This window comes from Pinus tabuliformis, chromosome Q (assembly GCF_031772625.1).
Source record: "Pinus tabuliformis cultivar Carrire ecotype Pingquan chromosome Q, CPIR1, whole genome shotgun sequence".
In the NCBI taxonomy this organism is placed as follows: Eukaryota; Viridiplantae; Streptophyta; class Pinopsida; order Pinales; family Pinaceae; genus Pinus; species Pinus tabuliformis.
Genome location: NC_142296.1, coordinates 1321945157 through 1321961089, shown reverse-complemented (window position 1 = coordinate 1321961089; position 15933 = coordinate 1321945157). Strand labels below are relative to the sequence as shown.

General features: G+C 39.6%; 1 pseudogene; it reads right to left on the bottom strand.

The window, feature by feature from the left end:
• Positions 1–11898: 11898 nt before the first annotated feature.
• LOC149224705 (acetate--CoA ligase CCL3 pseudogene) lies at positions 11899–13576 on the bottom strand (annotated as a pseudogene).
• Positions 13577–15933: the final 2357 nt, after the last annotated feature.

Sequence of the window (15933 nt, the reverse complement as noted above, 5' to 3'; positions counted from 1 at the left end):
AAAACTCAAATAGCTTTATTGATAGAAGTAGTAGAAGAGAGGATTACAACCCAGCTATCTGAACCAGTGTGATCCTCCTAGCATGAAAGCCCTCCTCACCTCATGAAAAGCTAGATCGCCCAACAATACAATGCTTTACAGAGAAACCAACAACACTTGCTTACAAAATACAAAATTCCAGCCTTTGGATCTCTAGGATGAGGGATCCATATATAGATATTTGCAGGGGGGTGAGTCAGCTTCTGGGATTTTGATTAGTGTCATTTCACTAATAGTTCTTGGTTCCACTTGGAGATTTCATGATATCTTACTCATCCTTAGGCGAATTCAGAGAGGCAAGTGTCATATGAGTAGTTTCTAGACAATTCTCTGAGTTTCCACCTAGCAAACTACCTCTACGATTTGTCTACTTTCGCTCATCGCACCCTACAGAAGGACTTTTCAGTATGCATCGCACACTTTGTGTGTAGCAGGTGAGATGCATCACACCCTTAGCATGGAGCAGTCTGTATGGTCCAGTTTTGACCAGTTCTAAGCCGTTTTTCAGGGAGAACTTCTGGGAAATGATGTAATCAGCTGACCTTGATCCTTTAGGGTATGAAACAACACTTTTAGGGGTTTAGAAGCCCTTGTTTTATGGACATATGTGATTGGGGTTGCAGTGCCCAAATACGTCTATAACAAGGAGGGTGCTATAGAGTGGTATCAGAGTGGGTTTTCATTCCCTTTGGTTGATGTCTAGGTTCCATTCTCTTTGGGTGATTTTTGGTTTTCATTCTCCTTGGGCGATATATGATACCACAGAGTGGTGTCAGAGCATGGTTCACCCCTTGGAATAGATTGGCAGAATGTGTTTTTCATTCATGCATGTAGGTTGTATATGTGCTTGATGTGTATGCATGGTGATGATCATTGTTGTAGTTGTGTGGTCATGTAGAAGTTGAAGGTGTTGTTGTTGTGATGTGTTTGTCATGAATGTATGTTGATTGAATATGCATTTGCTTTGTATGTCAGCGTCTATATGTTGTTGTGCATGCATTGTGTCTAGTTGGTGTTATAATTTTGGCATCATGCATGGTAACTAAATGATGATGGAGATGATGTCTATATACTGTTATGATTATGATTATACATGTATTTTCCTAATTTGGTTGATATTACAGACGAGATATCCTCTCTTGAATTATACTAGCATATGTTGTTTATGTTATATTTTTGTTTAGCTAACATGGTATGCTTTCAAAAAGAAGATCAAAGATGATTAGCAAGATGGTTGATCCAGATATTAGGGAGGGCCCCAAGATTTGGGTAATTGCCACACCTAGAAAATAACAAAAGTAAACCAAACCATAAAATAATTCATGAACTAACTTTTATTAGACCAAAAAATGATAATTGTGACTACATTTTTCTGGACCCCCTGTCCTCTTACAAAAAGAGACTCATTATTTATAACATTTTTGAGCTACATTACTATGGGTAAATACCATGGGCAGATTTCCATTCGATTCATTAACATGGGTGGATTTCCATTCGAATCATTTCTCCCTCCTTAGGAAGTAATGGTCTCCATTGTGTGAAGTTCCCTTCAAAGAAGCTTTTGTCGAACATGAGTTGTGGATGACCAAGTGTTTTTGAAGACAAGGTTTTTGTGTGGTTGACCCATAATTAAGGGTTTGTGGATGACCCATAACCATGATGCATGAAGATCCAAGGATAGAGATACCCTGTAATTCTTGTGAGCCAACTGCGATATTGATAGTGTGTGGCCAAGCAAATGGATTTTGTTGGCAAGGGTTTTGCATGGTTGACCCATAACCATGACGAATGAAGAGCCGAGGATAGAGATACCCTGTAATGTTGGTGGGCCAACTGTGAGATGGATAGTGTGTGGCCGAGAAAATGGACTTTTTTGGCAAAGGATTTTGTGTGGTTGACCCATAACCATAATGAAAAAGGGTTCGAGGATAGAGATACCTTGTAATGAACCTCGAGATCACTTGTCGATCTATCCTATAGAGATCTGGTGGCTTATCTTTGTAAATTCTCACCATCCAATGAGATGATGTAAATATTTCATTTCCACAACCTATTTCTCTACAAAGATATATCCAACCTCTACATTTACATCTTTCTTTGTTGAAAAAAATAACGAGGAATTCCTTGTTCTTAAAGATACATCGATAATATAGTTCTTTTGTCTGGAAAAATTGGTAGATTCCAAAATAGAATGGGAATGGAAACAAGAGGGAAAAGAATTGGATGAATCTGTGACTGAAGGTGGGATGCAGAACTATTTAAAGAGGTAGTATTTTTCCTTGTCAAATGAAATGTCACATGGCCAAGGATAGTACCATTAACCGAATAAGTCCCATTTGCACCAACAATACCTTGGAAAATACAAGAAACGTTACTTAGATCAATAGTGGTTATAGTGGCGACTTTGTTGAAGTCACAAGACCTAGAGGCCCTGTTCATCTTGTGGTAATATCTATCAAAGGAATAATAGGCATGGTCTACAATGGTATCTGGATTATAACAACTCTGACTAGCATGAATAGTAGAGAAATCAACCTCCCTAGGACTGTAGGCCCAACCCAATGCTGCTTGGAGGAGTTAAGTATCAGCCACAGACATGGCTACATAGAATGTCTGGGTGGAAATGTCATTGGCCAGAGCCGATCCCACACCATTGAGGTGGAGGAAATACATGGACATAGAATTGGCACTGAAGAGCCCCCAGTTTTCCTCTGAAGTCCCACCAGGCATGAGGTCCTGTCATGCGGAAAGAGTCAATTTTGCGGACAAAACCGACCTCCCTAGAAGCTAAGGCTTTCTAGTGACAAACAAGACAATCAAGCACTATCTTTCCCTAAATATGTACTTAAAATACAAGCAACCAGGTGTTTAAAGCATACCTTTAGTCCAACGCTGTTTGTAGCAGTCCAGCCTCTCCGATCCAGATGAGCTCCTCCTTCTCTTTGAAACCTGCATTCACTAACAAGCAAACGATTACATAGCACCTGAATAACTCATATAATAAAACATATCCATCATAAAGACCAAGGAGTATATGAAACAAATTATATATAACAACTTGTTGAGAAAAATGAACTTAATTGTATTACTTGGAAACAAAAAAAACCATTACAACCAGTGCCTTGGTGTTGTGCAGGTCCCTCCCAGGGTCCAACAAGAGTTCTCCTTTACTTTGATCAACTCACCCACTTCCAAATGAAGCTAAGAAAGGATGGTAATCTCTCCTCTCAAGCTCTATAAGGGAATCCTAATTTCAGTAGCATCTACCCTTAGGAATGTTCAACTTTCAACCTCCCCTCCCTCTGGCCCAATGCCTGTATTTATAATGCTTTGGAGGAAGTTAATCAGGTCCACCATGAATGGGATAAGCCCCTATTTCAATGGGATAGCTCCCCTCTTCATGGGATAAGTTCCTCTTTCATAGGGATGCATGAACCATCTGGAGGCGCTCAATACACGTCAAACAATCTTCTAGAATGCTCTAGAATCGACCACAAGTAACTTTTTTGAAGTAAAAATCGCGCCTTTTGACCTTTACAGGTGTACGCACCCACCCCTTTACAGACAGAGCATACAAGTACGCAGGTATTGTGAACTTGAGGTGCGTACATGCAGGTAAGGTTAAGAGAAACTGCGTAACCAGAGTTAATTGACTTTTTAAGGACTTTCTCTCTTTCTTGGAGTTTGACATGAGGAGCAGAGGTATAAGACTTGCCAAGGAGGATAGTATGACAGTTGATGGAGCCATACTAACTGCAAATAGTCATGGTGACAAATTTTAGTGTAACATATTGCCCCCTAAAGTGCGAAGCCTGTAGTAGATTAGGGTTTCATATCATCTAGGAAGGGTGAAGCACTTTATCATTTCAAGGATTATCTCGTGGAGAGCCCAGTCGAAACCTGCAAATATTCAACACAAAATACATATATAAGATCATATCATCGCTGAGGTAGGCATTCCATACTCAAATTGAAAACTTTAACTAACAAACTAACTACTGCTCTGATATAGGAATGATTTCGCAGTACATCATAATCATAGACTCATGTAGACACAGTATGGACGCAGCCATCTGTTTATGATTAGTCTACTATATAATGAATACAAAACTCCTCGCAGCCTGGATGGTGGAAACTAGATCCAGGGTCTTCATTTCTACTTCCCGAAATAGTACGATTCTATCCATGCGAATAAATGAGTTGATGTCGAACATGGTAGAAACCACTTGATTACCAGTCGATGATGTAAACTGTTAACAAGTGTGAGAGAGACCACCAGTGATGTCAATGGTTCTCAAAGTACCCAGTACAATCCATGAGATGTGAATGAATGTGTTGATGTCGAACATGTCACGGAATCCTTCGATCGAGAGTCAATGATGTAAACCGTCATCAAAGGCGAGAAACCTGCCATTGATGCATGCAGATTTCAAGGTACTGACAATTTCTAGGTCATCTTTCTAGATAATGTGCTGATGTCGATAGAAAGCGACCCGTTGCAGGCAAGCCCACAACACGAAATCATAAATCAAGTTGAAGAAATGTAGCTGTAAGGACTGACTCAGGGATGGTCAAGATGGATGACAGGTATTTTGCAGATGAATAGTTTATTTGCAGTGACCCCTTGAACACATAACGACACAACAGAAGGCTTGGTGACAATTGACCCAAAGTTAATACCCGGAACCGGCTGAAGATTTTCAATGAGGTTTGATCAACTATTAGGCAAAGGATTTCCCAACCCAGGTGAATGAAAAGTGTCGTGTTCAAGAGTGGTGATAAGGTTTTTCTGAGACAGAATATAACAAATAGGCTCATTTTCCTCTCTTTTCCCCCACCATTTCTGGCAAGTACCTCTTTATTTTTTACAAGCTTGAGGAGGATAACATTTGCTTGATTATAAGCTCATCCTTCGGATGAGTCCAACTTAGTTTAGATTCGAACCCTAAGAAGGAGTGGTCCGTTCCTGTTTGTAATCGAACAGGTCCTTTACTGTGAAATTTTAACGAGTCCAGTATAGGAGAAACTCGACGTTTTTCAATTTTAGAGAGTCTGAAAAACTTAAGAAGACTCCAGGGTTGACCTTTTTCGTAAATTTGTGTCTCCCAAGCCCGAAAAAGTATAAAATAATACTTGAGAGAACCGCTTGATCTTTTACGACCAAGGAGTACTTTCATGATTAGTGTCTTTGACCTGAAAAGTAAAAAGCGATCAAGGACACGTCGTTTTATTTCCAATATCGAATTTGAAACGACAAAAATCCGGCAATCTTTTCATGTTTTTACGATCAGAAAAGGGCTATAAGAGGACCGTCTTTTAATTCTGTTTTAACAAGTGTAAAAGAAACGCTCGGCAATCTTTTCATGTTTTAGGAGTCAGAAAAGGGCTTAAAGATGACTCTAAGGTTTCACTTTTTCGTAAGTTTTAACGAGTTTGAAAAAATGATAAAAATGTACTCATATGGCCGACTGTCAATTTAATTTACGAGCAGGAAAAGACGGAAAGAACTCGGAATTTTCATTTGTTTTACGAGAATGAAAGATAGCAAAATAATCTCGAGATTTTCATGAGTTTAACGAGTCCTGAAAATAACTAAAATTGACTCGAGATAGGTTTCATTTTTACAAAAGCTTGAAACAGAGAAAAACTATGCTTCAAAGTAGTTTCATTTTTACACAAGCTTGAAACAGAGAGAAAATTGTGCTTGATGCCCCCTAAGCGTAACTGCTAGAGCGCATGCCCCCCAGCTTCATTTCATTCAACTAGTTGGATGAAATGAAGGTTGAGTTACGAGATCATTTGAAAGACTCAACCTAAAACTGTAAGAAAATTATGCAAAAAACTAAAATAACTAACCTAAATATACAACTTGACATTTATGAGATCTAGTCAAACTCTCGATTCAATTAGAGGAGGATTTGTTTCATTTTTTAACGAGCTTGACACAGGAAAAGAACTATGCTCGGATTCGGTTTCATGTTTACGCAAGCTTGAAACAAAAAACTATGCTTGTTATAAGTTCACATGCCCCCAGCATAATGACGCAAAACGAGGTACATTCCCCCCAAGCTTCATTGCATTCAATGAGGTGGATGGAATGAAGCTTTACTTTCAAGATCTTGGAAAGACTTGTGGGAGTTGTTTCATTTTTTAGTGGGGTTGACACAGGAAAAGAACTATCCTCAAAACCCTTGTTTCATTTTTTAAACGAGCTTGACACAAGATAAGGAACTATGCTCATGACTACTCTCTACAATCTACCTAACAAGGAACTATACTCTAAAAAACCTTGATTCATTTTTAACAAGATTGACACAAGACAAGGAACTATGCTCTAAAAAAACTTGATTCATTTTTTAACGAGCTTGACACAAGACAAGGAACTATGCTCTAAAATCCTTGATTCATTTTTTAATGAGCTTGACACAAGATAAGGAACTATGCTCATAACTACTCTCTACAATCTACCTACTTAACCTACCCTTGTTTCATTTTTTAGTGAGCTTGACACAAGACAAGGAACTATGCTCAAGACTCCTTGTTTCATTTTTAGCGAGCTTGACACAAGACAAGGAACTATGCTCCAAAAGTTTGCATGCCCCCAACATAATGATGCAAAGCGAGGTACATGCCCCCCAAGCTTCATTACATTCAACCAGGTGAATGGAATGAAGGTTTACTTTCAAGATTTAACTTCAAAAGGGAGTTGTTTCATTTTTTAAAGAGGTTGACACAAGAAAAGAACTATCCTCATATCTGATTCATTTTTAACGAGGTTGACTCAGTAACAGGAACTCTCCTCTAACCAACTGATTCATTTTTTAACGAGGTTGACACAGGAAAAGAACTGTCCACAGATCTGATTCATTTTTTAACGAGGTTGACTCAGTAAAAGGAACTTTTCGTACAACTGATTCATTTTTTAACGAGGTCGACACAGTAAAAGGAACTGTCCTCTGCAGCCTGTTTCATTTTTTAACGAGGTTGGTACAGGAAAAAACTATCCTAACAGCCACTGATTATGGCTGCCAACTGGAAGAAAGACATGTCAATGGACACACCTTGATCATGGCTTCCAAGAGATCTTCATCAGAAGGAAGAATAGTTCTCTGGAAGGAACATATGTCAAGGGACTCAAAAGGGATAAGAACATCGTGTTCAAGTAATCCCATAGAGTTTTCCATGTCAATTACCAGATCTAAATCAAAGGAAGATGAGCAAACAGTGGGAGGCTCACATACATCGGTAACTGAAAACATGGGACCAGTTGCCACATAATTAACCCGTGGCAGGTTAGATACCACTTTAGAATCAGGAACATTTAGGGGTGTCATATTTTTGGTAGTTGAAACAAGACTAGGGAACGAAAGCTGGTCTACAGTCACAATACTGCCATTGTGAGGGAAAGACATCACGCAAAAGAGTGTCGATACGACAGCTTTCATTGCATAAACATAGTCTCGCCAAAGGAGTAAATTGAAATCCAAGGGACCTCGAACTACCATAAGATCAATGCAGACAGTTTTACCTTCCAAGGTAATAGAAAACTTAGGAAGGATCCCTAAAGGTTCACTAATGGTTCTGTTAAAAGCTTTTAGATTCTGCGTAATAGGCGCAAGCTGAGGGGAACCCAAAGCTTTCCAAACAGTTGAGGATAAAATACTAACAGAAGCACCTTCATCTACCTGAGTACGATGTATGTCCCTACTACTAGCCTTGACAATGATTTGAAAAGGGATGGAGGAAGGAAGACGAGGTTCTGTCAGTCTATTCCAATCAAAGGAAAAGACCTCAGTACTTGGAGGGGGTTCTGTAGAAACAGGTGAAATGCCCCCCAGCGTAGAAGAATCTGATGTAACAAAAAGAACCTCAGCGGTATCAAGTTCACTCTCTAAAGGGAAAGTGGGAGCGACCGAATGTGAAATTGAATCGACCACTTGATCAACTAATGGATCATCAACCTGAGTGACATGAGTTTCACTCTCCAATGGAAGAGTGTGATCAACTGTACTTAAAATTAGATCAATCACTCCGTCAGCTGACGGTAGGTTGGGAGAAAGTTTATGGTAACCAGTTGGAAATTATTGCTGTGGAACAGTAAGGTTTTCCAACAATTTGAGGCTTCATCCATGTGAGGGAAAATGTGAGTTTGATGACTCCCTTTGCATAACTTACAAGGAAACCTCACTTTACCCTTTTTCCCAGGAACCTGACTGTCACTGGTTGATGGATCAATGGAAAGTTGATGGGATTTTTCTGACCATACTTCCAAGACCTTTGGAATACCAGGATAATTGACAAGGAAGTGGTCACCCTTACAAAGCCTGCAAGGGTATTTGGGTTTACGATGCATGTCGGAATTTTCCTCAACACAACTAACACTTACAGCCATGGTGGGTTGGTTGACTTCGTTTTTATCTTGCTTCTTCTTCTTCTTCTTCTTCTTCTTCTTCTTCTTCTTCTTCTTCTTCTTCTTCTTCTTCTTCTTCTTCTTCCCTTTCTTCTTCTTCTTAGACACCTAGTTACTAGCATCAAGGCTTTTACCAGGCGAAGAGGAAGAAATGGAGGAAGAAAAATTAGGCGAAGAAGGTAAAGGGTCAACAGAAGGTTGGTGATGTTGAGATGGTGAACTCTGTTGAGGTGAAGCATTCGGTTGAGGTGGAACAATTGGAATACTTTGGGCCAACGAAGTTGAAAATAACCATATCGGTAAACCTATTGTAAATCCAGGTAATGACAAAGTAGCCATATAAGGAGGACCAACATTTCCAAAGTAAGGAAAAGTACTAGGATTCTCGTTAGGAGGGGTTCCTAGGTTGGTAAATTCCAGAACATTTGCCATTATATTCAACTTCAGTGAATTTTATTAACAATTTATAACTAAAATTAACAATTCACAAGTCACACCTAACAATTAAAATTCACAATTCACACCTATGGTCTCTAAAAGTAAAAACAAACAAATTAACACGCACTATCAAATCTAGGAGTCAAACCACACACAAACAATAACTTTCTGGACCGAAAACACTAGTTGGTGATGAAATCCAACATCGCAGAATTTAGTACAGAAATGGCGGGTGGAACAGTTACCCCGACAACCTGCTTAATGAATAGACTGGACCAAGTTCCTCCACTTTAACCGTCTCGAGTGAAGTGAACCCCCCAAAAAATCCAAGTGAGTCTAGCCGACGTCTACTCCAGGTATAGTGGGATCTTCCCTCCACCGTCACCTTGGGTAGAACCCTAAAGATAATAGTCACTAAGGTCACCAACAGCAACAAATATACCTGGGGGAATAGTCTACGATCCGATAGCACGCAAGGGCAGAGTAACAAGCTCAATCCCCTTGCCGGCTCCTTGACAATAATCCAAGGTTTGTCGACAAGTGACCCCAGGCTCCTCGACAATGGTTAATCCGAGGTTTACCGTTTGTAGTACATGCATATCTAGTGTTGTTTCCAATGAAGGAGGATTGATTCCCTCACTGGTTCGGACACGATCTCGTGCTTCTCCTTTAAGAGGAGCTTTCCCAGAGTATAAATGTAACAGTTGGATTTATCCTACCACAAGATAAGCTACTTGTTTGGTTTTGCTGTCTTGGAGAGTTAATTACTCTCCTATTCCAAGACACTAGCCTAAGCTATGTTGGTGTATCAGAGCCCTAGAAATGTAAAAATTACTAGATGAATTTTAATTAAGCGCTGTGTTATTTAGGCTGTTATTACTCAAAAGGGTAAATGGATGTGAAACCAATGGTGTTATGACCCGACTCAACTGAATGCAATCGAATATGATAATGTAATCTTTTCAATTCGATGAATCCTAACTAAAGTAAGGAGAGAGTTTCCATTCACTTCCAACAATGCAAAAATTGATCACTAAGAGAAAATATAACAAATTCTCTAATGCACTATTTTCATCAAGAAAAACTAATGCAAATCAATTCAAAAATAGTTTTTTTTTTTATTTTTTATTTTAACAAAGCATGAAAAACTACTTAACAAAAATCAATTTTAAAATCTACGAAAATCTAAGAGAAATTTACTTAAAAGCAAAATCAATGGGGTGAAAGCCTACAAAATATAATTCCAGGATGTTTTACTCGGTTACAATTCAACCAAAGACTAATTCATGCAGATCATAAATCAGTCAAAAAAAAAAAATAGAAATCTTTTGTTCTTTTTCTTAAGAATGAAATTCACAGCTTTACAGACAAGCCTTCTCGAAATTCCGCAAAGAGACAACACAATGGTAGGTTTCTCAAAAAGGTGGATTTTACGAATGGTCCGACTCCTAAGAAGACTGACAAGACCAGGGATATCCAAGGTTTTACAACTTCTAAAGCCAAAGTCACTACAAGACCAATGCAAAAATCAAACCTAGGGCTAGAACTTCCATGAACTTCACTAAAACCCTTGATACTAATGAAACAAGCTTAGATGAAAAATTTTGACAGGTAACAAGTGGATCTGGGTAGCAAAAAACAAATTATAAACAAAATCTAAGAGGCAAAAAGGAAAAAATTGGAATTTTCTCAACTTTTGACAGGGTACGCAGGCAGCCTGTTTGCACAGGTGCGGCCACGCTCTGTGTACAAAGCTGCAGTGCGTACAGGTACGCACTGTGCTTAACGCAGAGGGTGCGTACTGCTAGCAAAACCAAGAAAAATAAAATCTAACTTAACCCTAAGCTATTCCACCCAAATTCACAGTCAATCAGCCAAAAACCAGAAAGAAATCGACTTTTCTCAAATCAAAGTATCAATCAAAAGAGAAATCAATCAAATCCATGGTGTCCCCAGCGGAGTCGCCATTTTGTCATGCGGAAAGAGTCAATTTTGCGGACAAAACCGACCTCCCTAGAAGCTAAGGCTTTCTAGTGAAAAACAAGACAATCAAGCACTATCTTTCCCTAAATATGTACTTAAAATACAAGCAACCAGGTGTTTAAAGCATACCTTTAGTCCAACGTTGTTTGTAGCAGTCCAGCCTCTCTGATCCAGATGAGCTCCTCCTTCTCTTTGAAACCTTCATTCACTAACAAGCAAACGATTACATAGCACCTGAATAACTCATATAATAAAACATATCCAACATAAAGACCAAGGAGTATATGAAACAAATTATATATAACAACTTGTTGAGAAAAATGAACTTAATTGTATTAATTGGAAACAAAAGAAACCATTACAACCAGTGCCTTGGTGTTGTGCAGGTCCCTCCCAGGGTCCAGCAAGAGTTCTCCTTTACTTTGATCAGCTCACCCACTTCCAAATGAAGCTAAGAAAGGATGGGAATCTCTCCTCTCAAGCTCTATAAGGGAGTCCTAATTTCAGCAGCATCTACCCTTAGGAATGTTCAGCTTTCAACCTCCCCTCCCTCTGGCCCAATGCCTGTATTTATAATGCTTTGGAGGAAGTTAATCAGGTCCACCATGAATGGGATAAGCCCCTCTTTCAATGGGATAGCTCCCCTCTTCATGGGATAAGTTCCTCTTTCATAGGGATGCATGAACCATCTGGAGGCGCTCAATACACGTCAAACCATCTTCTAGAATGCTCTAGAATCGACCACAAGTAACTTTTTTGAAGTAAAACTCGCACCTTTTGACCTTTACAGGAGTACGCACCCACCCCTTTACAGACAGAGCGTACAAGTATGCAGGTATTGTGAACTTGAGGTGCATACATGCAGGTAAGGTTAAGAGAAACTGCGTAACCAGAGTTAATTGAATTTTTAAGGACTTTCTCTCTTTCTTGGAGTTTGACATGAGGAACAGAGGTATAAGACTTGCCAAGGAGGATAGTATGACAGTTGATGGAGCCATACTAACTGCAAATAGTCATGGTGACAAATTTTAGTGTAACAGGTCCTCATTGAAGAGCTCGCAGATGTAGGTGTTGACAACCACGCAACAGAGCTTGGGGGTTCTGATGCTCTTCAGCATGTGCCTCATAAGATTGTTGTTGTAGGAATGGGCATTTTCCATAATGATACCACTTTCATCCTCATTTGGATCAACCGACACCTTTAGGGTTATGAAGGCACACAGAGACTCACCCCAATGTTCATCGGGCCTCACAACAACTCAGGCTTCCAAAACCCTAGGATGACCATACAACACATTCTCCACCTCCACACTACTAATATTATCCTTGCCAAAGATAATGATGTCCTTGGACTGGTCCTTGATTTCGATATAGTCATCTAGTGCTTGACTGCCAGGTCTCTAGAGTGATACCACTTGCAGTGGAAGCTCTCTCGGTTGGCCTCTGGGTTCCTGAGGTAGCCCTTCATCATCATGTTGTCCCTCATCATAATTTCCCTAATGGATATACCATTGGCTGGGATGGGTACATGTTGTTCGGATCCACCACATCCAGCCCCTTCAGCGAAACATAGCGCACACCCTTTCGAGACTTCAGTCTGGCTCGATCCCTTAAAAGGAGCGAGTCCCACTCATCCTTCCGTGCACACACAATGGATGGCCCATAGGTATCACTGAGGCCATATGTGTGCGTCGCACAAAGTCCCAGCTCTTCCATCTTCTCCAGGGTGGCCAACGAGGGCATTGATCCAAAAGTCATGAAGTTGACGCTGTGTGAAATGGGGACTCGATTAAGTGGGTCACAATTAACTATCGAGTTCAGGACCACCGACATGGTGACAAAGTGGTTAACCCTATGTTTAGTTATGGTGAGAAATATCAGCTAGGTAGTTACCTGATGCAAGCATATATTTGTACCAGAGAATGCTGCCATACCCCATTGCATAGCACCAACCATTGCAATGGAACATTGGTAGAGTCCACAGGTAAACGATGTCATCCTTCCTTTCCCCAGATAGAGAAGCGCTAAGGGCTACAACATATGCACCCCAGTGGCTTAACACCATGCCCTTGGGACTCATCATGGTCCCCAAAGTATACCCCAATGTAATACTCTGGCACTCGTCATTAGGTAGCTGCCACTTGAACTTGGATCTCCTTCCTACAAGAAGTCCTCATACTCCAGTACTCCACTAAGTAGGGCCCGCATTAGATTACCCGTGTCATAGGTCTCATCCCCATACACAACCAGTAATGGAGCTTTGAATCCACTCCCTTTATTTTCTGCTATCAACCCCAACACCTCTTGCAAAAGCGTAAAGAACTCCTGATCCACCAGTATAGATACGACCCTAGAATGTTCAAGAAGGAAAGCGATCGTGTGGGCATTGAGGCGGATGTTGATGTTGTTCAACACAGACCCCACCATGGGGATCTTAAAATGGGCCTCGTAGGCGACCAACACATTGGGCACGAGCGCCCCAACCCTAGTGTCAGGGCCAATGGAGCGCTTAGCTAAGGCAGATGTGAGGCGCCTGTATCTTTCATATGTCTGATGCCATGTATATTGTTGGGTGCCATGGATGACCGATTTGCGCTTTGGGTGCATGAGAGTTGCACGTTCTAGGAACCAGAGCGACGTAATAGACGTGTAATTCACAGGGTTCCTAGGCAGATCGTTGGTATCATTACCTTCTAAGCGTGCCATGATTCTTCACAGAATCCAAGAATATATGACACTTTCATCCACAAACAGAATTTATAGCCGAAATTTTGACATCAAACAACCAGATCTGCATATCATGAACTCATCAAGAACTCATTCAAGGTCTACATTAAATTGAAACCATCATCACCAAATTAAATCTGTAGATCTGGAAAAAATTAGGTCAGGAAACGCCTGCTTTGATACCAATGATTTGGATCTTTGAGAGGGCCCCAAGATCTGGGTAATTGCCACACCCAAAAAAGAAAAAAAGTAAACTAAAGCAGAAAATAATTCATGAACTAAATTTGATTAGACCAGAAAATGATAATTGTGACTACATTGTGCTGGACCCCCTGTCCTCTTACAAAAAGAGGCTCGTTATTTATAACATTTTTGAGTTACATTACCATGGGTAAATACCATGGGAATATTTCCATTCAGGTCATTACCATGGGTGGATTTCCATTTGGATCAATGGTAGACTACAGTTCACGAGATTCTCTCTATAGATCAAATGAGAAGCATGGAAATGGGTACTCTCCCAACATAGAAAACACTTTGAGAAGTTTGAAGGAATAAATATGAAGTTTCAAAGCATATAATGACTTGATCACTTGGAAACAAGAGAAGGAAGTAGAGGCTAATGCAGTTATCCTTTAGATTTTGTCAGACTTGCAGAGATAGGGACCACTTAGGATCATTCATGTACAGGAGGAAAGGACTAATGGGGCATATGGCATTAGGTCTCATTGTGGGCATAGGTCAGATAGGGATAACACAATCAGAGATGGATGGTTCTTAGATACGCCGGATAAGAGAGGTGATGCACACAGGTTCTATTCTAGTTCTAGTTCAAATAGATATCATGGTGATCAGCATTATCATCCTTACAAGAGGAGTGACACGGGATATTTTCCAGATGATTTTAATAAATCGAAGGCACCTACATTTTATGGAGATTTGAATAAGATATCAGATGAAAATTCATGGTTACTCAGCATGAAGAATTTCTTTGAGCTACATGACTATACAGAGAATATGAAGGCTAGAACACCTATCTTCAGCCTGAAAGGGAAAGAAAACATCCGGTGGGAAGATATGAAGCAGGTTAGATACATTAGGATAGAGGATTTGAGTTGCATTAGAGAAATTTTGAGGTCTAAAATAGGAAATCATGTTTTTACATGTATTTCTTATTTTTCGTGTAGAAGGGTCCATCGAAAGTATGCAACATGGGTAATCCTTGGATGAGGAATCAAATTTTGCATCACTTGAAATTTGAGTAAACCCATAGGGAGATAAGTTGAAAATACGAGTTGAAAAAATAGTTTTTTAATTTTTCCCTCTAAAATTTGATGATGTAATATAATATTATTTTATTACCTCAAAATTTCGCTAATGGCATGAATTCAAGATACTTTTCATGAAGAAGTACTTGTCAGAAAGGTACTATGATAGTAAATCCAAGGAATTCTATGAGCTAAAGATGGGATTGATGACATATGAGGAGTATATGACAAAGTTCCTAGAATTGTTGAGGTATGTATCGTATCTTAAGGATGAGAAAGCCATATTTCATATATATTTTTAGGGGATTTCCATTAGCATTTAGAGATTTGATTGAGTATGATGAGCCTCAGTCACTTGAAGAAATCATTGGAAAGTTGAAACATTGTTATGAACAATAAAGGAGAAAAACATAAAATCATCAATGTTGGAAATGGAAAGACAAGACTAAAGGTCAATGGCCTCTGAAAAGAACAAGACCCTAGGATGTAGGTGAAAAATAGAATGTTTGTACCTAATAAGAAGTTTAATGGACCTCATCCCGAAGAACAAAATAATAGAGGTGATGGTAGGAGATAGTTGCATTGTTGGACATGTGGTAAGGAGCATATTAAGAGAGATGTTTCATAGTATCAGGTTGGTAGACATCAGATTTACAGTGCACAAGAGGCGTAGACAGTTGGGGATGTTGTGCAGAGTATTCCTCGAATCTATGAAACATTGGATAACATGAAGGTGGATCACCAGGGATCTATTATCAAGATGGATGACAAGATTTGTGATGAAGTTGTTTCTATTTTGATTGACCCTGGATCTAACTATATTTATGTTATTCTTGACCTAGTGGATGCGTGTGGATTCTTGGTTAGTGTAGATGGCTATAGGTACAAAGAAAAGAGTTCACCATTGGGTAAGAGCTTATGCATTTGAGTTGAATGCTATGCCTATGTTAGCACATCTAGATGTACTTCCTTTAGGTTCATACTGTATGCTATTAGGTATGTATTGGTTGTATTCATAGGACTAAGGTGGACTATTATGATAAGTCTATTGAGTGCTTGAATGACAAT